This window comes from Cibotium barometz, chromosome 19, assembly GCF_041138505.1.
Source record: "Cibotium barometz isolate CiBa-2024 chromosome 19, ASM4113850v1, whole genome shotgun sequence".
NCBI lineage: Eukaryota > Viridiplantae > Streptophyta > Polypodiopsida > Cyatheales > Cibotiaceae > Cibotium > Cibotium barometz.
Genome location: NC_141064.1, coordinates 8191202 through 8216828, shown reverse-complemented (window position 1 = coordinate 8216828; position 25627 = coordinate 8191202). Strand labels below are relative to the sequence as shown.

Genomic DNA, 25627 nt, shown 5'->3' with positions numbered 1-25627 from the left:
TCTCAAAATACTCATGTTGTAAAAGTGGAAGCTGCACGCATGAGAGAGGAAATTGCACCCAATCTTATATCGATAGAGATATTTACTCTATTTCATGCTTTTATGTTATGATTAAATCTTGTCAATTTGATTTAAGTCTATGCTTTGTTCTCTTAACGTGTATGTAAGCTTGATTAGTTCTTCAAGAGGTACATGAGATCCCGTGACAGTGGTATCAGAGCTATGGGTACTTGTACTTGACAAGAAGATGCTCACAAAAACCTGAAGCGTAAAGAAAGCAAAGCTATGGAAATCCTTGGGCAAAAAGTTGAATGGTGTATAGAAATTTTCTGGACCATTGGATAAAGACTTGGATCAAGGGCAAGGGTTTTAAGTCACTTTTTCACAAAACCACATCTGCATAAGCCAAAAACCACCCTTCTTCATGAAAAATGGTTTTTCCCAACTCTTAATCTCTCCATGATCCGACCATACAAATGGAATCGGCAAGAGAAGGAGACATGTTTTAAGTCACTTTTTCACAAAACCACCTCTGCATAAGCCAAAACCACCCTTCTTCATGAAAAATGGTTTTTCCCAACTCTTAATCTCTCCATGATCCGACCATACAAATGGAATCGGCAATAGAAGGAGGCATGGGCTCAACTCTCAAATTGCTAAACCAATGGCAGTGTTAGAAACCTATAATGGATGGCAGTTATTTGCTCGCAAATCAATTGAGAAAGAAGAGAAAGTCGCTTCTTACAAATTTTGGGTGAAAGTGATAAGTACTATCATTATTCTAGCAATTTACATTTCCGTCTATTTCTACATTTAAAATTTGCACCTTTATCTATCTACATCTCTCTTTTCATCATGAATCCTCTAATCCCAACCATTCAAGAGAAAATTCAAGCACTCCAAAATCAAATTTTAGCTGAGGAGGAGTTGAGAAGGGATCTAGAGAATAGGTTATCTTGCAAGAAAAGACATAGAGGTGCTAGTAATGGTGAATCTTCAGACTCCGATGGTGACCAAATTCAGAGAACCGTGCAAGCTACTCTTAGTAGCGGACTCGAGTGCCCCTCGGGATCCACTGGAAAGCCTCAATTGGACGCCAAGTCGGGGCAGGTGTAGAGCCTACCCAAAAACCACACGACTTGTGCCAGTTGATATGCGCTCCTGATGCGCGACAAAAGATCTCAATCGCCTTTGCCAATCTCTAGAGATTTCCCACATCTCCGGAAAGGTATGTTGTTGTGTCATCTACACACTCTGAGTCTAGCAACTAAGTACGAATAGGGGGACGCAACCCCTAGATCCCCGTCTCCTGAGCTGAGAGAAAAGTGCTCATGGCCTTGACGACAAATAGGAAGAGGTAAGGTGCCAGTGGACAACCCTGCTGGACCGAGTGAGAAAGAGGGAATCTGTCACCTCGGGCTCCCTAAATGAGAACCTATCTGTGAGAGGCTGAGTAGAGTCCTGAAACACCACGGATCCACTCCATCGGGAACCCCATCCGATACATCATGCCCTCCAAAGAGCTCCAATCAACTCTATCATAAGCTTTCTCAAAGTCTAGGAGGAGCACAATGAGGTCCTGCTGGCGCATCCTGGCCGAAGCTGTCGCCTCCCAGAAAGTGAAGATGTTGGCGAGGATGCTTCAATCCTGAACAAAACCTATCTGAGTGTCATGGATCAAGTCAGGGAGAAAAGGCTGAAGTCTCCGACTGATGGCCTTGGGCAAAATCTTGTCGACCATCTCAAGGAGGGTGATGGGTCTCCACTGCCGAATCTCCAATCTGTCACCACCCTCCTTAGGATTCAAGTGAATCAAACCCTCTGAAAGCCTCTCTGGCATGGCACCTGTAATCATAATCTCATTGAAGGCTGCTCAAAGGCCACCTTCCATGAGATCCCAATGGCAAAGAGAGAAGGAAGCTGGAAGCGGGCATTTGCCCCTAAGGAGAGCCGTCAATGCCTCCGCCAACTCCTCTGCTATGAAGGGAGTCAATAAGAAGGTCCGGAGAGTGGGAGGAACCACCTCTCATGTGCCGCCAAACCCTCTCTTGCACATCCACCGCCTGTGGGGATAATGGAGCACCCGTGAGGAGGGATCGAAAAAAATCAGTGGCAATGGCTCTGACATGGGAGGATCAAAAACAATAACTCCATCCTGACCACGCAACCTACGAATACCATCTCTCCACCTATGGGGGCTTGCAATCTCAAAGAAGTCCCCCGTGACTCTATCTCCAACCTAGGTCCAAACTGAAGCTTTGGCAAGTGTCTGTACTCCACCCTCCTCTACTCGATGGATCTGATCTCTAGACAGGCGGCAGCAAGCTGACTCTCAATCCACGGGCTATCGAGGAACTCTCTTGAAGACACTGGAGAGAAGCAAGACCCTTCGGAATACTCCTCTCTTGCTCATGAAATCCCTCCAATCTGCTCTATGCTCCCTCTTGCAAAAAGCTGTTGATCTCGCTAAGGCTTGCATCCAAGGTGCACGCGGCAGACCCTGAGATAAAATCCAGTCCCACCCATATCTACTCTATCCTGCTGCAGATCTCTCTGGGTCTTGTATGAGGCTGTCCGGAATCCTAGTGCTCACATGCATGTCCTGCCTCCAAGGGTCCTCCAAGGACAAAATAACCGGAGCATGATCAAAGACAGTGGTGCCCACCAAGATGCCAATCATGCCCCCGCGACCACAAGCCCACTCATCCACATAGAATCTATCAAGTCGAGAGGTTGGGGCCGGCTGAAGCCCTCGCCCCCCCCCCCCCCCCCCCTCTGCTCGAGCCTGCTGCCCGCCTTCGCCCTCACCTTCGCCATCGCCTTCGCCCCCCGCCTGCCTGCCTTCGCCCGCACCCTCGCCCTCGCCCTCTCCCTCTCCCTCTCCCTTCGCCCTCTCCTTCGTCCCCGCCTGCTCGCGCCCCCCCCTCCGCATCCCGCCCCTGCCTGCCTGCCCCCTCTTCCTTTCGCGCCCCCCGTCCCCCTTTCGAACCCGCCTGCCCGCCTACCCCCGCCCCCCTTCGCGCCCTTCTCCCCCCCCCCTTTCCCCCCCCCCCCTTTCGCGCCCCTTCCTGCTCCCTATCGCACCCTTCCCGCTGCCCGCTCCCTCCCCCTCCCCGCTTCCCCTCGCCTTCCCCCCCCCTTTTTCTCTCCTCTGTCATCCGCCCCTCCCCCCCTCGCTTTCGGTCTTTCCCTCCCCGCTCCGCGCTTGTTAACCCATGACGGACATTGAGACGTACTATGTTTTACGTCATTTATTTAAATATTCTGAGTCATGGCCCGGACTTGTCGGCACCATATGTTAAGGATGAAGGGATTGGGTGATCGCCGATGAGAGGCGCACCTTGAATATTAGTAGGATAAGGGTTAGGATTGGCCGGCCATGTATGGGCGCCCAAGTGTGAACGGCCAAGTCACCTATAAGAGTCAAATGTAACCCTAAAATCCTCATTCTCATGTGTTGTGAATACAAGAGTGCTCTTGCCTTATCTCTTTGGTTTCCTTCTCCTACGTGTGTGAGAGAGCGAGAGAGAGTGAGAGAGCGATCGAGCACTGTGTAGCGGCACGGCGGCGGAGAGGCGGTAGAGCGGCGACGGCAGCTCCTCCTTCACGGCTGCGACGCGGGAATCCTTCAAGGCAGCGGTTGAGCGGTGAGTGACACACCCTTTGGCATTCTGTTTGAGCTTCCTTCCCTGGTTGTATGCTTGCAGCCATTCGTGGCTCGCATACGGTGTCCGGCAAGTCCCCAGCTACGACCTGTGCGGCAAAAGCGCACATTTTGGCGCCGCTGCCGGGGAGTTACCCTGCACCAAGCTCCAGCTTGCAGCTCGGCTGCTGCATGAAGTTTAATCTACACTGTAGGAAAGCGACTGTGTGTTTGTTGTTAAGATGTTTCTGTGTTGCATTTCTGTTTCTTTTGTTATATTTTCGCTCCGCGTGTGGGCGTGCGTTCTGTTATCTGGTTTCTGCGTGTGAGAGGGATTTCTGAATCCCCAGATCTGTGCTGTGTGTGCGAACTGCGCCGCGGCCAAGGCTGAACCCTAAGGAAACCCTAGAAAACTTATCTCACAAAAAAAAACAGAAAATAAAAAATAAAAAATAAAAAATTAAATTTTATTTTCAAAGAAAGAACTGAACGTATGGAGAGGAAAGATTTTCTAATTGGAGAAAAAATTTTTGAAAAGAAAGAACCCCAATTGATCCACGACCACGACCACGACCCCGGCCCCGGCCCCGGCCCCGGCCTCGGTCTCGGTCTTTTGATATATATATATAGGAGAGTGAGCCTCCATAGCTTTCTTTCAAGTGAGAGCTTATGGGAAGTCGTGCCCTATATGTAGTCCACTCCCCAAGGAGTAAAGTGAGTATGTGAGATAAAGCCCTCACCCTTTCCTCCACAAGCAAATAGGCTTTTGCCCCTTCCCCCCAACGGAAACGGACTGTTTTGAGGACTACAGGAGCTCTAGATAGGCGAACACGGTGTTGTAAAGCACACTAGGACCCTTTGAACGATACGCTCGTTTCGAGCTATCACACGCCCTAGTCCAAGTTCGACCGTAAGTAAGGGGGTCAAAAACGAGTTAAAAACAATCTAAAAACAAGTAAAAACGGGATGCGAAATACCCAAGAAACCACTTGTGTGGGCTTTAAGGGTAGTTACCAACGCACGTAGGGTACCCACGTCACATGCATCTACGTTCTGGTCGGTACTAGAGCCTGAGCCACTAGAAAGCGTTTCAGTTTACACAGGCTCACACCATCCCTCCACGTTGGCATCTTGGCCTTCGGCTGGAACCCAAGGGAGTGCAACCCAAGATCCACGAATAGTGGATAGTGACTCGTCTTCCGACTCAGAAGCCATGGAAGGACACCCTACCAAGAACCCTGAGGAGACAAGCCAAAACATGCCAGTGTGGGCCCCACAACCTGGATCTAGCATGTTTAGTCATCTAATAGAGACCTTTAGTAGAGCTACACGCTCTGAACATGCGACAAGCGAAGTAAATGAAGAAGGAGGGGTAGTAGATTCACCATTCACATCTTATGTAGACCCTACCCTCCCAAAGAGTGTCCATGTGGATATTCTACCCACTTCGTTTAATGAGGGCCCTACTGAGCTACCAACTTCCGATGCTCTTCCTAAAGTAGAGGTCCCTAGAAGCCAACCCATAAGAAGTGACTTTGCGTCCACTTCAAGAGAACCGTTTGGCACACCAAGTCTAGATGGGATATTTCTCAATGAAAATTGGGAATATGATCTACACACAGAGACTCTAACGGACCTATACACGGGTTACACATACCATGTAGGTTGGTTAGAAGTCCTACGATCTACATCTAGCGCCACTAATCTAGAGGAGCAACAACACATGATATGTGATGTTATTCATAGAATTATCCAAATTGAGAGACAAAATAGGGGAGTGGACCTAGTTTCCACTGGCCCTATGAGGTTTTTGGATACGGGCAAGGCCAAACAACCAACCCTATCACAATTGGAGACTCCCTCGGTGAGTCCCATAGACCCTTCGTATGTTGTTTCGCCTGGAGTCTCAATGCAAGTTGAGCCCACGAGCAGTAACTTTAGTTTTCCAACCTTGGCTCAACTTAAGGAATCCACAATGCCTACCCCAATGATGAGCATGACAGAAAGCGCACCTGTTACCACTGTAGTTAGTACAACACCACTACCTAGTGGAACAGTACCTACAACAGTGCGTGCCCGTGCCTATCGACCCTATGTACCTATCTCAACTCATGCTCATGTAGCTCCTACGCCTCTTAGTATGCCAATGGCGTATGCTCCACGACCGCCTTATCACTCTACCCTTATCCAATAGGAGCTAGGCCTAGTCACATATCATATCCTACGTCATTTGCCAACATACTCAGACCAACGCCAACTCCTATCAGCCAGGCTATCCCAGAAGTGCCTCCACCAACTATGCCTGCTCACTTAGGTGATCTCGCAGCATTTGCTCAGACGATCGGACGATCTATTGCGGAAAACATGCGGGGTATGCCTGAGAGAGAACCTAGAAGCAAGGCAGTACAAGTGGCTAAGCTCACTCAAAACTTCAGTGGTAACGAGGATGTTAGGAAGCACATTGAAGTCTTTGAACACGTGTGTGATTCCTTGGAAGAGCACAATGAGCTGCATAAGTGTAAAGCCTTAGGCTTAACCTTGAGTGGGAAGGCCGGAGATTGGTATCGAACCTTAAGGGTTGAAGAGCGCACTCACTACCCCACTCTCAAGAGATTGTTCTTGAAAGAATACATACGTGAGGGTGTGCTTTGGGGAGTAGCATCTCAACTCCAAAAAGCTGAACGCGAGGAAGGGGAGTCAGTGAGAGACTTTATAAGTCGATTGAAGCATCTAAATTCTCGCTGCACTCCTGATGAACGCTTCAATAACAACCAACTCCTCGATAGATTCATCCGAGGATTGCGCCACGAGGACATTTACAATGGCCTAGTCATTAGAGGTCTTACAACGTGGGAAGCAGTCACTGCCAATGCAATCCAGTTAGAAGACAACTTGATGATTGCAAGTAAAAAGGTGTCTTCAGAAACAAAATCCGTTAGTTCGCAAGTATCTCGGCACGAGCCAATGACGGTAAAACCTATTGCCAAGGAGCCCAAGATATCTGAAATGTCTGTGACCGACCTTACTAAGGCTCTCCAAGAATACTTTAGGGGTAATCGAGCTCCGCAGAATAGCCATATGTACCCAAGGAGAGAGCAACAATGGTGTTCGGTGTGCTTAGGACCACATAGCACGAGTGAATGTCCCACATTCACAGTCAAATTCAATGGGAATTGCAATGCATGTGGTAAGTATGGCCATCAATCTAAAGATTGCCTAGTACTTAAGCGAATGTTGGCAAATCAGGCACCACTAGCCTGGTCAAACACACCTCAAGTACCCGCGCTAATGCCTGCACAACCTGTCGAGCAACCGTCACAGCACATAGTTCCAAGGAATCCGAATGTAGTCCAGTCTGTGCCGTTACCACCGCCAGTGCTAGGACCACAACCTCCACATCCAAGGATAACCCCAATAAACCAGATGGGTTGTGAGTCACATAGTGCATGTGGGGATTATGAAGAGGAGATAGACCCTACTGCTCCATACGGGATTGATACGTTTGAAATGATTCCCCACTACTACATGGAGGATCATTTCGGGCAAGTCAAGCCTGTATATCAAGCGGTTGCTCTTGCCACAAGAGGGCAAAACCTTAATACCATGGCGAGGAGACCACCTCTTCAATGTTACGAGTGTGGTGGACCGCATCGTGTAGCGGAGTGCCCTAATAGGCTACAGAAGATCGCTACTCATATGCAACCAAATCAAGGGAGCACATCGGGAATGCCGGTACTTACATGTAATCGTTGTGGCATAGATCATTTGATTGCTCAATGTCCACATAATCCTAATGCACCCAAGATTACGCCATTGAATTTGGTTGAGGTCACCAACCAAGCACGAGGAACCACACCTGTTGTACCCGCGAATGTAGTTACACGGTCAATGCTTCAAAATCAAAACTACATTCTTGAAGAGAGGGATACTGCATCAATCGCTCAGGCAAAGAAAAAGAAAACACGACGAAAGAGATCGCTTAATGCCACGAGCTCCAAGCCCAGTTCAAAGACTAACATAGGGACAGGAGACGACCCCGTGTATATGAATGATCCTGAAGATGATTCTGATTCAATAGAAACCATGGGGACCAAAGCCACTATCTTAAAGGAGGAACCCACTCGGGAGCTCAATGAAGGAGAATCAAGCGAGTACATAAATAAGGGAAAACAGAAGGAAACTTCCTCGGTCCCACAACCAAGTCAGTTAATGCCCTCTCGACCACCCAAACTGACTGAGACTCCTCAAGACAAGCCACGTGGGCCAAAAACCCTCAAGAAAAAGATTGGAACTTACCCAAACCCAGTTAAGGAGATTGAACAAGTGCAACACTTAAGGGGTTTGGTGGAAGAAACACAAAGAGAACTGGAGCCAAACCGAAGAAAAATCAAAATTCCAGACACTGTTTCCTACGCAAGTTCAACCTCACCGGAACCATAAACCGTTAGCTATACCTAGTATCATTCGGGAAGAAAGTGAGGATAGGACATCCGGAAGTGGGCAAACACCCTTCTTGCTGGAAAGAATGTTTAGTGAGGGAATGCCTGACCCCATTGAAGAGGAAGTGATTCCATCTTCACCAGTCCCTAGTCAAGGGGCGATGTCTCGAAAGTACCGTTGAATGTGTCTAAGCTAATGGATTTCATGTCCTCTGAGATCAGAACCACGATCATATCCAAATTATACGGAGATCCTGAGCTATTCTTAGCTCTTCGGGCATTTCTCAATGGAGAACTAAAGGCGGGGTTACCACAATTTGCAAATATGGATAGACCCGACACGCTTCAAGATAAAGGGGAACATTGGGATCTACAACCCAACCTAGATGAAGACTCGGTCGTTGAAATACCTGTGAACAAGTTGGGACAGTACTTTGAAGGTGACGAATCTAATGCAACCCTCCCCATTACTACCAAGGGATTAACTCTAAAGGGAATCCTTGATGGTGGTGCTGGAGTGAGCATTGTGACTAAAAACTGTTGGGAATCTATGGGAAGGCCTCACCTCGAAGTCACAAACATAGTGGTTAAGATGGCAAACGGAACCATAGCTAAACCTATTGGAATGTTAAGGGACCTTAAGATCAAGGTCCTGGGATACAAGGTAAAACATACCTTCATTGTAATGGATTTCTCCAAGCATCCTATGTCATATCAAATGATCTTAGGACGTCCTTTCATGAGGGAAGCACAAATGGTGCATGATTGGTCGAAAAACCATGTCTATCTACAATTCCAAGACTCTGTCATTCGAGTTGATCTTGAGAATGATCGTGCACATCCTTTAGGAAGCAAGGTTATCATTGATAATCGATCGGATACCACTATTCACTCCGCCCCATTAAGGTATTGCTATACATGCAAAAAAGAGACTGATGATGGGAAGGATTCTCCTTACATGGATGTCCTACCGGGTATGACTGAGTCGGATAACGTGGATTGGGTACACCTAGCGGCAACCATAGACACATGGGGAAATAGAGGCACAAGTTGGGTAACACCTGAGGGGCAAGATATACCACCGTTAGTGCCAATAAACATGATAGGTGTTATGCACTTGACTCCTGATGGCGAGAACGTGGCAAACTCCACCGACACTGAAAGTAGCGAAGACTCTGACCAATGCAACTCTGAGTATGAATCTCAAGAAGAAACTGACCCTGAGCCTCTGATGGGGAAAATGAATCAAATATTCACCCAAATGTGGAAGCAAGGTGCTCAAGGCCTAGGACAGTGACCTCCTGCAGTTCATCCGAAAGTGAGGGGGACACAAGTGAAGATCGACCAAGTGAGTCCGAATCTGATAGAAACAAAAATCAAAAACTTGGTAAGAAGAAAACAAAACATAAGCGCCAACGCTATCGAGCTAATGTACGCACTGCAATAAACAAGGAAAGATCCACTGCAGAATGGCTTAGTTATGTAGGAGCCATTGATGCTCATCGGAAGATAGCGGATGATTGGGGACAATACCTCCAAAGTGTCATGTGGTGTATTCCGCAACCTCATGACGTCGCCCAATTAGAAATTGAAGAGAAGCCGAAACTAAGTCGTACTGCAAGAAGGCGGCAAAACCAAGAGTTGGCTCAACAACAAAAGGAAGCGGAATTAAAAGAAAAAAACCGGGCACAACAAGAACCATTAGACTTACACCCCGCACCCGAGCATTTCAAATCATTCACCACAGGGGAACGTAAAGTAGTCTACACAAAAGCCCAACGAACGCCTACCAATGGGAGTAGCGGTGTCTACGATGGCCCTGTGGTAGTCAAGGAGATAGACTTAGCAGATCCGGGTGAGGAGTCTAAACCAATTTTTATTGCTCAAGACCTCACCAAGGCGGAAGAAGCTGCACTTACGAAGCTTCTTAAAGAATTCAAGGACATATTTGCTTGGACATATCATGATATGAAGGGTGTTCCACCCTCGGTGGTGCAACACACAATTCCAATGATTAGCACTGCTAAACCAGTCCAGCAATGTCCCTACCCAATGAATCCTAAGTACGCAAAGATTGTACAAGAGGAAATTGAAAAGCTCGTAAAATGTGGATTCATATATCCTATTGAGCACTCAGAATGGGTTTCTCCGATAGTCATCGTGCCAAAGAAGAATGGAAAACTCAGAGTGTGCGTTGATCTCAAAAAGGTTAATGCAGCCACCAGAAGGGATCATTACCCCTTGCCATATTCTGAACATGTGCTTGAAAGAGTGGCAGGCAAGGAGGCATATAGCTTTTTAGATGGGTACTCGGGTTACAATCAAATCACAATTGCAGTCGAGGACCAAGCTAAAACAGCATTTATCACGGAGTTTGGAGTGTTTGCCTTTCGCGTCATGGCCTTTGGCTTGACCAATGCACCTGCAACATTCCAACGATTGATAAACACGGCCTTTAAGGAATATCTAAGGGACTTTTGTGAAGCTTTCTTAGATGATCTTTGTGTTCATTCCTCCTGGGACGAGCACCTGATGTGTTTACGAAAAATATTTGAAAGGTGTAGTTTATATCGCATCTCCTTGAATCCTTTCAAATGCCAATTCTGGGTTAAACACGGAGTTATCTTAGGGCATATAGTGTCCAAAAATGGGATTTCCACTGACGAGAGTAAAATCAAGGTCATTCTGGAATTACCCCCACCCACCAACTACAAGGGAGTCCAACGCTTTATGGGCCACGTTGGTTATTATCGAAGGTTTATTCTCTTCTTCGCCGAGATAGCTCGACCATTGTATAAGCTTCTCATCGAGTTTATTTGGACCGAAGAATGTGACCGTGCCTATGAGCTATTAAAGAAGGCCTTGGCGAGTGCCCCAATCTTGAGAATGCCTAACTGGGATTTACTCTTCCATGTGCATATTGATGCATCAAACTTTGCTATTGGGTGTGTGTTGACTCAACCTGGAGAACACAAGCTCGACTATCCCATTAGCTTTGCCAGTCGCCAGTTGAACGATGCTGAGATGAACTACACCACTACGGAGCGAGAAGGGTTGGCAATGATATATGCAGTAAGGAAATTTCGTTATTACCTCCTTGCCACCAAGTTTGTTTTCTATGTAGATCATCAAGCATTGTTGTATCTGGTAAACAAACCATGCTCCACAGGAAGAATCACACGATGGCTATTGATTCTTCTTGAGTTTGATTTCACTGTTGTTGTGAGACCTGGCAAAAAACATGTTATGGCTGATCATTTGTCTCGCATACCTAATGGTGAGACTCCTACAGGGGTTGATGATGACTTACCGGACACTTCCCTGTTCATGGTGGAGACAATGCCTGAATGGAGTGAGAAGATTGTTAACTTTTTGGTTAATGGCTTTCCACCCAAGAAGCTTCGTAAAGATCTAGCTCGAAAGCTAATCAAAGAATGCGAACCCTATTGCCTGATAGCTGGGACTCTTTATAAAAGAGGAAAGGATGACGTTCTTAGGCGTTGTGCCCGAGAGGATGAGTATCTATACATTTTGCAAGAGGCACATATGGGCGTAGCCGGTGGTCACTTCTCAGGCGACTTAACTGCGCGAAAGATCTTACAATCGGGGTATTGGTGGCCCACTATGTTCCAAGATGCATCACTCTTTGTGAAGGGTTGCGATGAATGCCAACGATACAAGAAACCCCAGAGGAAAGATCAGATGCCCCTACATCCAATCAAAGTAAACCAACCATTTGAAAAGTGAGACTTTGTAGGTCCGATTAGCCCAGCGGCCCGGAACACACAATCTCGCTATATTATTGTGGCCACTGACTATATGACCAAATGGGCTGAAGCGAAGGCGACACGTAAGGCAGATGCGAGGACAACAGCCAAGTTCCTCTTTGAAAATATAATCACACGCTTCGGTTGTCCTTTTGAACTTGTGAGCGACAATGGTACGCATTTTATAAATGACGTGATTAAGGAGCTCACAACAAATTTCATGATATCCCATCATAAATCTACTCCTTATTATCCGCAAGCGAATGGCCAAGCCGAGAGTACAAACAAGACATTAATCTCTGTTTTGACAAAGACAGTTGAAGCTCATCGCACGGATTGGGATCTAAAGCTTACGACAGCTTTATGGGCCTATCGTACTGCGTACAAAGTGGCTATTAATTGCACACCATTCAAAATGGTATATGGCCAAGAAGCAGTCATGCCGTGGGAATTTGTCATTCCAAGTCTTCGTGTTGCTACTCAAGAGGGTTGGGATGGTAATCCCTTAGCAGAGCGTCTGTATATCCTTGAGCGGCTAAATGAAGAAAGACAATTGGCTGTATACAATGCCCTTGTGGAGAAGGATAGAAGGAAAAAATGATTTGATCGCCATCTAAAGGACAAGGACATCAAGGTTGGGGATAAAGTCCTGATGTATGGAGTGCGAAACGAAAAGAAGAAGCTCAAATATGCTGGTAAGGGACCGTATAGAGTATGTGAAATTACCCCGCAAGGTACCATCAGAGTGGAGACTCTCGACGGAGTTGAAACCATTGGATTCCTTAATGGGAGCAAATTCAAAAGGTACTATGACCCCCTGAGCCAAGAGGAGTTACATGCAATCCATCAAAAGAAGGCAGCCAAAGAACAGGCTGAGCTTAAAAAGATACAAGCAAGAGTCGAAGCCAAAGAACGTCAACAGCGTGCTAGGAGACAACGAGAAGCCAACTTGGGAATTACGCAAGTATTTTTCGAGGAAGCAGAGGAGGATGCACTGGAATCTGACCCACCTCTAAGATACCCAAGAGTCCTTACGGGGAGGTGCTGTATAATGCATTATTGGATACAAGAGCTCAACACAATTTGCTATCATATGGCGTGTGGTGTCAACTGGGAAAACCACCTTTATCCAAGAGCTCTATCCAAGTTCAAGGAATCAACAAGAAGAAAACCCCTGTCTCAGGAATTCTGCACACTCCGGTTGCTTATGACAAGGGGACCATAATTCAAAGCTTTTTGGTTATGCCTGCTGGTACCATGGAAGGGACTGTAAACTTAGGGCGCAAATGGATGATGGCCACCAAGTGCAATATCGATTGGGCAACCAGACAAGTCACAACACAAGAACCAACACTAGGTCTGACCGCTCAAAATCCCGCACCTAAGTCATCCACTCAAATATTAGATAACGAAAAATCACAAAGTCCAGTGGCAAAACCATCTTCGATTGTTGGCCACCTCTCTAACGCTTCAACGCCAAGAGTGGAAACAAGCAAGGTGGTCCCTAAAGCTTCGCTTACTATGCCAAAGAGTACATACAAATGGGTCCCCAAAGCTTCGTTAACAGCTACTTCCCCTGCTCAATCTTGTTCAGCCACCAAGAAGCCTCCTAAAAGGAAAGCAGCTACCCACCCGAGAAAGGGCAATGTAACATCGCGATGGATCCCTAAAAAATTATTAGTAGCCCAAGGGTACTACGAGAGGAATGACCAGATTTGGATCCCTAAACATAAGTTGAATCCCTCTACATCACCTGTAAAACCTTGCAAACCAATTGTTGCCACCCCAATGACAATTCAAGACCGTGGTAAGGGAAAGGTAATAGAGTGCTCCGCACCACTTCTTCCAGAGTTAGTTTGGATTCCCAAACGATATCGATCATTACCACCTAGCTCAGGAAGAGGGGAGCCACATGAAGCTTCTAGCTCCTCATGCCAGGCACACACTCATATAGAAGTTTCTACATGCTCTACACCTAGACTTGTCAACACCCAACAAAAAACCGATGAGTCTACGTCTCCCCTTGTAATAGTATCGTCGGAAACCATTTCCTCCATTCGTCAATGGGAGCGTACACTACCATCTCTGCAATTGGATGTGGCTACAAGGGTCATAGAAAGCTATCTGTCCACATCACAACCTATGACCCGCTGGACAAATTGGTTCCAAGAGGCTGCAACATCATTGCAAATAATATGATCTACCCAAGGAAAGGGGGAGCATGTACTCACGCTCGACATTCTAATGACACCTCCTTATAACCTTCTCCCCTGACCATGTAATTGCCAAATTCAAGGAGATGTATATATATAGCTTCATACATAGAAAAGAAAAGAGAAAAACAAAAATAGTAAAAAGAGCAAGAGCACAAAAACAAAGAAATATCCGTATACAATCAAGAACTAGATTGTCCTGTCATAAACCTACTGATGCTATATCTGTATTTGCAGATATGGCAGATGCCGGATCATCATACACTTCATCCACTCCTACCTTTGGTGAGAGGTATCATCTGTACCTTTCTCAGATATTCCACATGTGCTATCCTGTAATTGAAACTGAATGGGATCATATAGATGTACTAGCCAGAGAGGAAAATGTTGAGGAATTAGAATGGCTAATTCGCCTATTGACCATGACTGACCCCTACTCCGTAGAGGACATATCCCCGATAGCCCAATGCTTTCCTTTTCCACAAGATGACTATCCTCGCATGGTTACATTTTTTATGAGTTTATGTGGATGGGAAAATGAAAAGGAAATATCTGACAATGATGAATGGACGGATGAAACTCATGGCACTACTGAGGTTGACTTTATTTATTTGGATGATGCGGATAGAGGCTTAGCCTTAGGGCTAGAGCCAGGACTCTACAACATCCTCTTCCCATATCCTCAATAGTAGTGTGGTGATTGGTAGGTAGGTTAGTGTTTTCAAGTTGTTTCTAGTTTGGAGTCCTTAAACGAGTCTTGAATTTTTCACACTGATGTGCCTCTCGAGGTATAGTGCTTGTTAGTTGATTGTACAGGTTAAAAAAGTTTGAGGTGGGTTCGCTTTCAAGTCCTGAGACTGCCGCAACGTTCATCAAAATATATCTACATCAAATTGCAAGCTGTCTCATCGAATCAAGGAGATCTCCAATTACAGGTGTAATTCTTCCATACCCGCTCTCTTTCGTTTTTACTGTTCAATCAATTGCATAAACTATAATGTATGACCACATGGAAATTGTCAATGTACTACTTAGTTTTTGAAGTTGCTTGCATGCTAGTGTAAATCATTAATGAGCTTAACTTTATTGAAAATATTCCTAGGCAGCATGACGTCTTTAGTTAACCTTGGAATACGATTGTCTTAGATCTAGGGTCAAACCATCTTAATGTTTGACACCTGGCCATGTGTGTGTTGACCTCTAGGACATAGCTATTACCCCTTTGTCGAAAGGATGCAAGACAAATTATAGTTCAGGAGCGAAGATCAAAAGAAATAGATTATTAAAAAAAAAACCTACAATAAATGGCAATACAAGTCTATGATGTGCTTTAATATTGGCCTATCGCCTTATTGATACTTGGTACGCGAGGAGTATTCTACTCCAGACCGATGCCTTGGTTGGTAGGGGGTAGCCTTGCCTAAAGTAAGCTAATAGATTCCTGGATAATGCCTTGTGTTAAACATGGTACCAGGATCGATGTTAGTTTTGCCTTAGGAAGGTCGCCATTGTGTGTAAAAATTGTCACGTGCATTTTTTTTTTTTTTTAAAGAAGGCAAAAAGCTCCTGTAACTCTGATGTTTCTTGTGTCCCAAGGCTTGTGGTATTAACTTGTTCTTAGAGTAGACACAGTGTGGTCATCTGTTTATTTATTAAGCTTGGTTATTTTCCTTGACTTAGGCCAGTTATAAACCTTGATTAACCTTTGACACCTTGCTTACTCTTGATTTACTTTCAATAATTTTAAACTCCTGTTAATTTGCTACACTAGCTCATTCATGTGACCCTTAAACTAAGTTCTCATAGCAACATCCATTGTGGTCTAACATGCTTGAATTTATACACTTTATATCTTTTGAATTCCAGCATACTTTCACTCTACTTCCCTGTTTTGCAGACGGTCAACAACAGCCCTCTCGAGCTTACCATACCATAGCTTCCGAGGACGGAATCTACATCAGGAAGGGGAGCATGTTAACCCATGACGGACATTGAGACGTACTATGTTTTACGTCATTTATTTAAATATTCTGAGTCATGGGCCGGGCTTGTCGGCACCATATGTTAAGGATGAAGAGATTGGGTGATCGCCGATGAGAGGCGCACCTTGAATATTAGTAGGATAAGGGTTAGGATCGGCCGGCCATGTATGGGCGCCCAAGTGTGAACGGCCAAGTCACCTATAAGAGTCAAATGTAACCCTAAAATCCTCATTCTCATGTGTTGTGAATACAAGAGTGCTCTTGCCTTATCTCTTTGGTTTCCTTCTCCTGCGTGTGTGTGAGAGAGAGAGAGAGAGTGAGAGAGCGATCGAGCACTGTGTAGCGGCACGGCGGCGGAGAGGCGGTAGAGCGGCGACGGCGGCTCCTCCTTCACGGCTGCGACGCGGGAATCCTTCAAGGCGGCGGTTGAGCGGTGAGTGACACACCCTGGGTGTTTGAGCTTCCTTCCCTGGTTGTATGCTTGCAGCCATTCGTGGCTCGCATACGGTGTCCGGCAAGTCCCCAGCTACGACCTGTGCGGCAAAAGCGCACAGCGCTTCGCCCCATTTTCGTGCAGCTTGGTTCTTGCAGGACCCTCCGTCTCCCGCTTCGCCCTCGACTCAACTTCAGACTCTGATGGAGGCCCCTCCCGCCTCACCTCAGAGGGACTCTTCCGCAGCCCCCTCGCCCGCCCCTGAGAATACCCCCATCAGGCTTTCTCTTCCGCCAGAAGAGGAAGCAAGCCTCGCCGCAGAGGTGGAACGCCTCCGGGTACATTCCACCATCTGCCGTATAGTTGGCACCCGCCCCAACAGAGGGGAGATCCGGGATCTTCTCCAGGCCCGCCTTCTTGCAGATGTGGGCAAGATCCTGGACGTTCAGTTACTGGGCCGCGGACACTACCAAATTGAGTTCGAGACAGCCCAGAGCGTGGCCCAGGTCCTAGCCATGAGTCCCCTTGACATCAGGGGCGCTCGGGCCTTCTTCAGACATTGGCAGCATGGTTTCGACCCAGCAGTGGCCGAGCAAGGAGAGCGCCTATTCCATGTCACAATTTGCTTTCCTGGACTTCGCCGCGAGTACCTTCCGCTCCTTTCCAGGATAGGATCATTGGTGGGCTCAATGCTTGAGACTGGCCCCACAGCAGCTTCAGTGGTGGCTAGAGCAGCTGGCCTTCCTTCGGTCAGAGTTTTGGTTCCTGACATCTCCTCCCTTCCGAAGGTCATTCAGTTACCTAGGATAGGGGGGGGATGGATCGATCAGAGAGTGGAGTTTTCGGGACTCCCGAGTTTTCGAGGCTCCCGAACCAGTGTTTTATATGCAGGCAGGTCGGCCACCTGGCCAAGGCCTGCCCTTACAGGAGACCCCGACCTTCACCACAGCAGCAAACCTCCGATGGCCCGTCCACAAATGCGGCTCGGCAGGCAGCCTCCGGGACACTTGCTTAGCCCAGAGAGACCTCTGATTGGTGTGAGGTGAAAAATAGAAAGAAAAGCCTGCCTCTATAGCCCTTCCACCTCGCAAACTTGGAATAACACACACGAACGGGGGCACCACCAGCCACCGGCTGGAACAATTCTCGCACTTCACCACCCAACCCACGCCAGACAAACAGCATAAAACAGGGGCACCGTACTCAAAGTAAACACCCAGCAATATATTCCCAGTTACAACATTTTATACAAGCTTCTCCCGACCCAGAAGCCTTACTCACACAACCATAAACAAAACACTCACTCAGGCCTGTCAGCCGAGGATACACCACATCCCCAATAACTCCTCTCGCCTGCCTGCTGTACCAACCACACCAGAAAGAACCCGGCCACTCTCACTTCAGAAGGCGCCCACACCAGCTAACCCTCGAGTCCCCTGCGACCCATCACTTCTGCATGTGTCGTCAGCAGCAGCTACCCAAACACGTCTCTCTCTCAATCTGTGCTGATCCTCTGTCAGCTCGCACCCTTGAACACTTCTCTGCAGCTTATCTGTAGTGCTACTGGCCCACCACCAAGCAGCAACACCTGTCCTTCTCTCTGTCTTCACTCGGAACCCTGCTCTGTCTACAACCCTGTCTCCAAGGCGGCCCACACCAGCCAGCCTGTCACCTGCAGCTTATCTGCTCCCCTTTTGTCCTCGCCAGCAGCTCCCTTTGATGCCAGCACCCGTTTCTTTCACACAGGCAGCGCCCCACCAGCCTCTGCCTTCTCCAACACGCATGTCTTCCACGCTTGCAACCCAAACGGCTTCAACTACTCTAACGCTGTCAGCCCGTCAGCCCACACGTCCACTTGTGCTTAGACGCCAGCAGCTCCCAGGCGGCTCCCTTCACACCAGCCCGTCGCTTCTGCAAGTCGACGCCTACTGTCAGCAGTACTTCACAAGGGGAGGCCCCCGCCTCTACATCAAGGCCACACCACACCGTGATTGGCTGTCCACTCCAGGGCGCTGCTCCTCACGCCTGTTTTGCCTTCGCTTGCTAACCTTCCCATACACGCGTCTCTCCAACAGCCGCCACCTTTTGCCCTTGCCAGCACCCGCCGGTGCTTCAGCCACGCCACAGCGCTCTCCTTCGCTGCGCTTCACTCTGCAACACTTATAGTTGCACCCAAGAGCCCCCGTTGAACAATACGGCCTCTCGCCTTTTCTTCTGCAGGCACTCGCCAGCTCGACACCACGCCAACCTTCTGGAATATACCCGCTGGCGGCAGCTCAAAGCTCCACGCCTTCTTTCTTTTTTGGCCATTTAATATTATATATATATTTTTTATTTTGCCTAAGATGGCCAACCTCTCTTCATTCACACTCAGTCTCAAACGACCTTGGCCCCTCTTTCCTATTAATTGCCCTTCATGCCATACCTCTTCAAGATGCAGCATACGAGTGCCCGCTCATTCCTTTGGGGACGCGTACACAATTCCAGACAACCAAGTGCCTGATACCATCTCCATGGACCCTGTTTCAGACAGGCCTGCACAAGCCTCAAAACAAATCCGTCCACCCTGTACACCTGGCAAGGCATTCCACGGCCAAGTTCTCATTCACACCATGCACACGTATGTACATGAGCCAAAAAGACCGCTCAGAAAAACGCCTAACAATTGGCAGCCTGGACAGGGGCGCCGTAGAGGGAGACAGCCACAGCAGCATGCCCAGAGACCGACGCAGCAGCAGACGCAGCCTCAGCATCATTGGGTTCCAATGAGGAACAGCTTTGCTCCCCTCCAGGAGGAGACCCCAGCGCAGACTGAGGATCAGGAGATGCCAGCGCCCCCCCCTTCACCTCCACCCCCCCCTCCCCCATCCCCCCCTCCCGCCTCGCTTCCACCCTCACCTCCTCCCGTTCCCGCTCCCGCATTTTCAGCGTCTCCTTCCCCACCCCCTTCTCCCCCCCTCCTCCCCCTCCACTCGTCTCAGCTCCCCGGGAGGCACTGGCAGTGCCCTGGCGCTCACCTGTAGTCCGGCGGGCACTGAGCACCGACCTTGCTCGTGTACCGCAGAGGAGACCTACCATGCCGATTCGTGCTTCACGGATATCCTCTATCCGCAGTCGGCTGAGTAGTCTCGACACTAGACAGCGCTTGGAGGCTTTCGACTACACCTTTACACGCCTATTTGAAGCGGAGGGCCCCCATGAGCGAGCACCTATCAGAGTTCATGTGGTGATACTTCCGGCCCGAGGGGAGGAGGCACTTGATTCAACGGTGGCCTTCTCCTTCCCTCTTTGCGGCACTCACGACCGGGAGTGGAATCTGGATCTTGCTCTTAGTATTTTGCAGACACAGGCAGTTGAGTTTTCTCACCATGTGAGAGACTTGGAGATTGCAGACATAGTAGGCCGACTCTGGGAGTTGGCACATTTCTTTGATACCGGGAGTGCGGATGCCTCCGGGAATCGACACTTGGTGGTTCGCATAGTGGCAGACCTAGCGCGAGACCCTGGCTATGTATGCATACATCAGGATTCTTTCTCCGAGCGGGAGGCAGTCGCTATGGGACACAGCCACTGGCGCCTGGTCCGAGACTCTTGTAGCACACCGGGTGGGCAGATTCGTAGTCGCTCGGATGGGGATTACTCTCCATCCAAGCCGCTTGCGAAGGCCCGCCGTATGGCTGAGACAGCCTCCACCTCAGCAGGTCATCCATGAGGATCATCTCATGGAATGTACAGGGCCTTGGCGGTGCACACTATGTACGTTATCGTGGTTGCTTGAGGCAGGAGCTTCAGAGATGCCTGGTTGGGGGTAGTGTTGATATTCTGATGATGCAAGAGCACCATTTGAGTGAGAGCAGGATTCGGAGATATGGTTCGGTGATGAAGACACGAGAGAGGGAGCGTCGCTTGAGACGTAGCCTTGCTTCGCTCCGGCGCCTTCTAGAGCAGCAGCCTACATGTGAGTGGGTGGCGTCCCACCAGCTTAGCCAGGCACGCACGGAGGGTAGAGAGGCAGAGGAGCAGAGACACGAGTTTTACTATCATCGCCGGGCCTCTCAGTGGACTCAGCTTGGTGATAGAGTGACTGGGGGGTTTTTTCAGATCACCGGACCCCGCCATGCTCAAGCAGGAGTACGCCAGCTCAGGAGGCAGGACGGATCGTTAGCCACTGAGCCTGAGGAGATTAGAGCTATTGCCACTGAGTTCTACAGAGACCTGCTTTCAGCAGAGCCAGCCACGGAGGCACGTGATGCTTGCAGACAGACTGTGTGGGCCAATGTGCAGAGGAGGGTCACATATCGTATGCGCACAGCTTTGGGTGAGCCCCTTTCAAAGGATGAGCTTGGTGAGGCTTTGAGGGCCCTCCCGCGTCATAGTTGCCCTGGGGAGGATGGATTGACGCCTGCCTTTTTTATGCGCTATTGGGACCTTTTGGGGCCAAGCCTCCGTAGGGTTTTCAGCATGTTTTGGACACTGGGGTGATGCCACAGAGTTTTTCAAAGGGCTTGATCTTTCTTATCCCCAAGGGGGAGGGAGTGTCAGATGATATTCAGCAGTGGAGGCCTATTACGATCCTCAATACTGTCTACAAGGTCCTAGCCAAGGCCTTGAGTTTGAGGATCCAGCCCTTCCTTGGGGATTTGATTCATGCTACCTAGACAAGATTTGTCAAGGAGCGCAATATCCTTGACAACATTTTCACCTTCTGGGAGGCGACGGCCAGAGCTAGATTTCTCGGCGAGGACTTGCTCGTTATGCTTCTCAATTTTGAGAAGGCATACGATAGAGTCGACTGGGTTTTTCTGGAGGGCACTATGCTTCGCCTGGGTTTTGACCCAGACTGGATTCGAGGGGTGGCGGCTCTATATTCCACAGCTCGTAGCCAGGTGTTGATGGCAGGAGGACGGGGGCCGAGTTTTGAGTTGACCAGATCAATCCGTCAGGGATGCCCTCTCGCTCCGTTCCTTTTTCTTTTCTTTGCAGAGGCTATGAGCATGTATTTGACAGCAGAGGAGGTTGGTTTGAGAGGACTCCAGCTTCCAGTCCGGGGTGAGGACTTGCTTGATTCTGAGTTTGCTGATGACACGGGATTGTTTTTGCATGGCCAGGAGGCCAATCTACAGAGGGCAGAGAAATCTCTACAGGTTTTTGGTGTGGCTTCGAGAGCATTGATCAATTGGCGCAAGACAGTGGCTTTTTGGATCAGTAGCAACCCCGCTCTGGCATGGAGCCCAGACCCGGGTTTTAGATGGATTCCTCCTGGCACAGCAGTGCGGTATCTGGGATGCCAGATTGGAGTTGATTTGTCACCTGAGCAGCAGATCGCCCCGCTTCTTCTGAGCATTCGGAAGAAGCTTTTATATTGGAGTACAGCTCGGCTTTCCTTGGCTGGGAGGGTGGTGGTGACAAATCAGGTGCTTTTAGTGACTATGTGGTATATCACGTCTTGTTGGATTTTCTCGAGCTCTTGCATCAACCAGGTACAGAGGCTGATCAGGAACTTTCTTTGGTCTGGGCGGGATGGTCAGCCCGCCCGGGCTAAGGTTGCTTGGGCAGTTATTACTCTTCCGCTGGCCCAGGGGGGCTTGGGCATTATAGATCCAGCTGATCAGAGTAGAGCCTTGTTGGGGAAGCTTATTGTTCGCGGGCTGCTTCCAGGCGCTGAGCCTTGGAAGGAGCTTCTTTTTCAACGGCTGCAAGGTAGAGCTCCCCCAGCAGGGGGCACTTGGGCACCAGAGATACGGTGGATCTTCAGAGAGATGAGGAGGACAAGCCTCAGTAGAGGATGGGAGGACAAATTGGCCTTGAGTATCCTGCGAGCTTGGGAGTTGCTGAGACCGGCCGGGGCTTTCTCAGAGACCTCCCACTTGTGATGAGGAGCGGGCCAGACAGCCGCTCATCTGGAGCCCCGCGGTACGCACAGAGCAGGGTCATATGCTGGGTTCTCGGCCTCGTCTAGCCTGGGGACCATTGGCGGCAGGCCCAGCACGCAGTTTTGGAGATTGGCAGGCCTTTTGCAGTCTCTCGGAGGAGATCCAGGCGGAGAGGCTGAGTCACTTCACAGGGGGGCTGATTATGAGGCATGACATTCAGGAGGCTCTCACTGAGAAGGGAGTGGTTCACGCCTTTTGAGCCAGCGGCCCCACGGTGGATGGGAGCCTTTACACAGTTGGAGATCCTGATTGCTGTCAAAGCTTGCACTGAGGATGGTAGATGCCTCTACTATGAGATACAGGATGAGGGCAGACTTCAGAGAGTGGAGGCGGAGTCGCCTTTGGTTGCAGAGTGCATCTTTCAGAGGATACGGGTAGTGGCCGCCGCTTCTCGGAAGTGGCATATTGATCCAGACCCTGCAGATGTGGACTCTGATTGGTGCATATGGGCATATGCTACGCGTCCCTTGGCCCGGCTCCAGTGGGACCCTGGCGAGTACGAGTGGCATGATCCTTATGCGTCCCCCGAGGCCACAGAGATCACCTTTTTCCAGTACATTGTTCGGTTGGGGAGGCATATTTTGACTGCAACAAGGAGGACGGTCTCTCCAGCTGCATCGGAGCATTGGCGGCTACTACAGGGACTCTCACAGGAGTTCCTGGAGGATTTTTGGACCAAGCTCTGGGCTAGCAGACAGGCACGCACGATCTCAGCTTTCCACTGGCTGGTTGCCCACAGGGGCTCTACAGTTGGCACCTGGCTTGTCTACAGTGGCCTTCCGCCGGCCTGCGTCCGATGCGGCCACCCATTGGAGACACAGCGACATTGCCTTTGGGACTGTCCACACACGCAGCAGATTTGGCTGAGGATTCTGCGCATTTTGGCCTCCCTCTCTCCAGAGGGAATGTATACGTGGGGAGCCGTTGCTTGGTCGACTTCGTCAGGGCTAGCTCTGGGATACGAGACGGAGCAGGCCAGCCAGGCCATCAGATTCATTGGGGGCCAGCCTCACCTTGTTCCTTCACCGGATTTCTCGACAGCCAGTTGGACACAGATTTACGATGGGAGCTCCTCAGCAGCCTCACCATATGGTTCACCTAGAGAGCCCGTTGTTTCAGGGCCTTTGAGGGGAGACTGGAGCCACCAGCAGAGACTGTTCGGGCCATCTGGCAGGAGTTGATTCACACCCTGCGAGGCCAGTATGACCGCATCCGGGGCGACTCGGATCGAGCGATCTTGCGACGCCACGCCTTCCACACCACTTGGTGCAGCGGCCCTTTCTATACTCTGCACGCGGGTACCCCCCGCTGGCACTACAGGCCACCTGTTTGGATTTTCCCCCCTCTTATTGTATGATATAGCCTCTCAGTTATTTGTACTTTTTTGCACCTAGGGAGAGTCTCCCTAGCTGCCTTGATTGGATCTCTGCTCTGCCTTCTGATGAGCATGAGAGGGTTTGTAGCCCATTGGGCTTTTTTCTTTTTATAGCTAATGAAAGGATCTTTTCATGGAAAAAAAAAAAGAGAGGTTGGGGCCGGTGCTCCTCCTATTGAACCGCGAGAAGCACAGGCTCCCGGGGCTGCGCCCAAACTCTAGCAGATGCCAAGGGTCCTGTCTCTGGAGTGCCAAGATCAACTCCTCCCATGCAGAGTACTCTGCGCCTGAGACTGTAGCCGTGCCTCCTCCGAGTCTGTCCTCGGTTGACTCGATCATGTTGTAGTCTCCACCCATGCACCAAAAGTCAGCCCGACGGACTGTACTCCAGAAGGCGCTCTACCTACTGCGACGTTCAGGGCATAAACATTGAGGAAACCCTCACAGTCCTCTCCAATTACTCCAAAAGGCGGCTCTACCTACTGCGACGCTCGGGGCATAAACATTGAGGAAGCCCACACAATCCTCTCCAATCCTAATGGTAACCCACTATGCTCACCCAGTGACTATGACACCTGAGCCAACTAGTGCCGGCAAGAGCTGCTCACTGACAGAAATACAAACTCCTCCCTGCGTCCCGGAGGGACCGAAAGAGAGAGACCAAAAAGTATGACCCCTGCCTGATAAAATCTTCCCATAGCAAACGGGCACGCCCCTCAGAAAGATGGTGCTCCTGGAGAACGAGAATGCCGATGGGTCTCCCAACTATAGCTCTCCTTTGAGGACGCATCACCTCTGAAAGCACTGAGGCCCTCCCAAACCTTGAATCTTCCATGAGGCTATTCGCATATCAATCTCTGTGGGAGGCGGAACTATCGGAACTCCCCCCCACTCAAAGAGTCTTGGGCGTGGGTTTTGACGGGGAGTAATCACAAACGGTCCTGGGGTGACACGCCAAGTGGGCACGGATCCTGTCCTCCATGTGTCGCCACTCTGTTCGAGCGCGAGAGTAGGCATACCCTGAACTCCATCAATCACAATGAAGGTATCTGTAAGAGGGAAGGGGTATTGCAACTGAGATATGAAGTAACAAAAAGAGCAGCACCTCCACGCTGGAGGGCACCACCTCCCCGTCCTCATCTCTATGGCCTAAGCCTCCTAGCTCCAACCGAGCCATGGACCAAAGATGGGTGAGTACGTCGGTGATGCACAGATCATGAAGATGGTGCGAGAGCTCTATTGCCTGCCCCTAGATAGCGGCATCCACCGACTCTGAATCCCACTCCATCCCTAGCACTGCACTCAAGGGAAAGGAGAAGTCTCTCTAGTGTGGATGGTCTCGAATGATGAAACGTCACACAGATCCAAATGGAAGCCACTGTCTCCTCAAAAATATCAGTTCCTTCCACCGAAAGACAACGGAAGAAACTGTAATCCACTGGTAGCCCCAAGATCCTGGGGGGCCCACTTGGGGACTCTAGCGGGAGAGCCCTCACTGGGGAAGAAGCGACGATGGTCATATCTACGGGCTCTGAGAATCAATGAATCAAACGGCAGACGGAACTCACCGGCTGCCTCTACTCCAGGCCGGGCGTCCCGAAGGGCGGCGGGAGTGCTCAGGAGAGGCAGAGGGAGGGTGGAGTGCGGACTCAGAAGAAGAGTACAGGGCAAGGGGGGCTGCTGTGGGAAGAGTTGGAGGCGTGGATGGAAGACGAGGGGGGGGGGGGGGGGGAGGGAGGGAGGGAAGTGGGGAGGCGGGCAAGAAAGAGATGGAAGCAACTGGGAGTGATCCACCGGAGAGGGAGAGTGCGGGGGGGCTGAATGGGGCCAACTAGCCTCACT

The 25627-nt window shown here is 49.6% G+C and overlaps 1 protein-coding gene across 1 annotated transcript in view; it reads right to left on the bottom strand.

The window, feature by feature from the left end:
* Positions 1 to 25627, bottom strand: part of LOC147628184 (putative protein S-acyltransferase 16) — an 86283-nt gene that overhangs the window by 31374 nt on the left and 29282 nt on the right. The gene's annotated exons all lie outside the window — the stretch shown is intronic.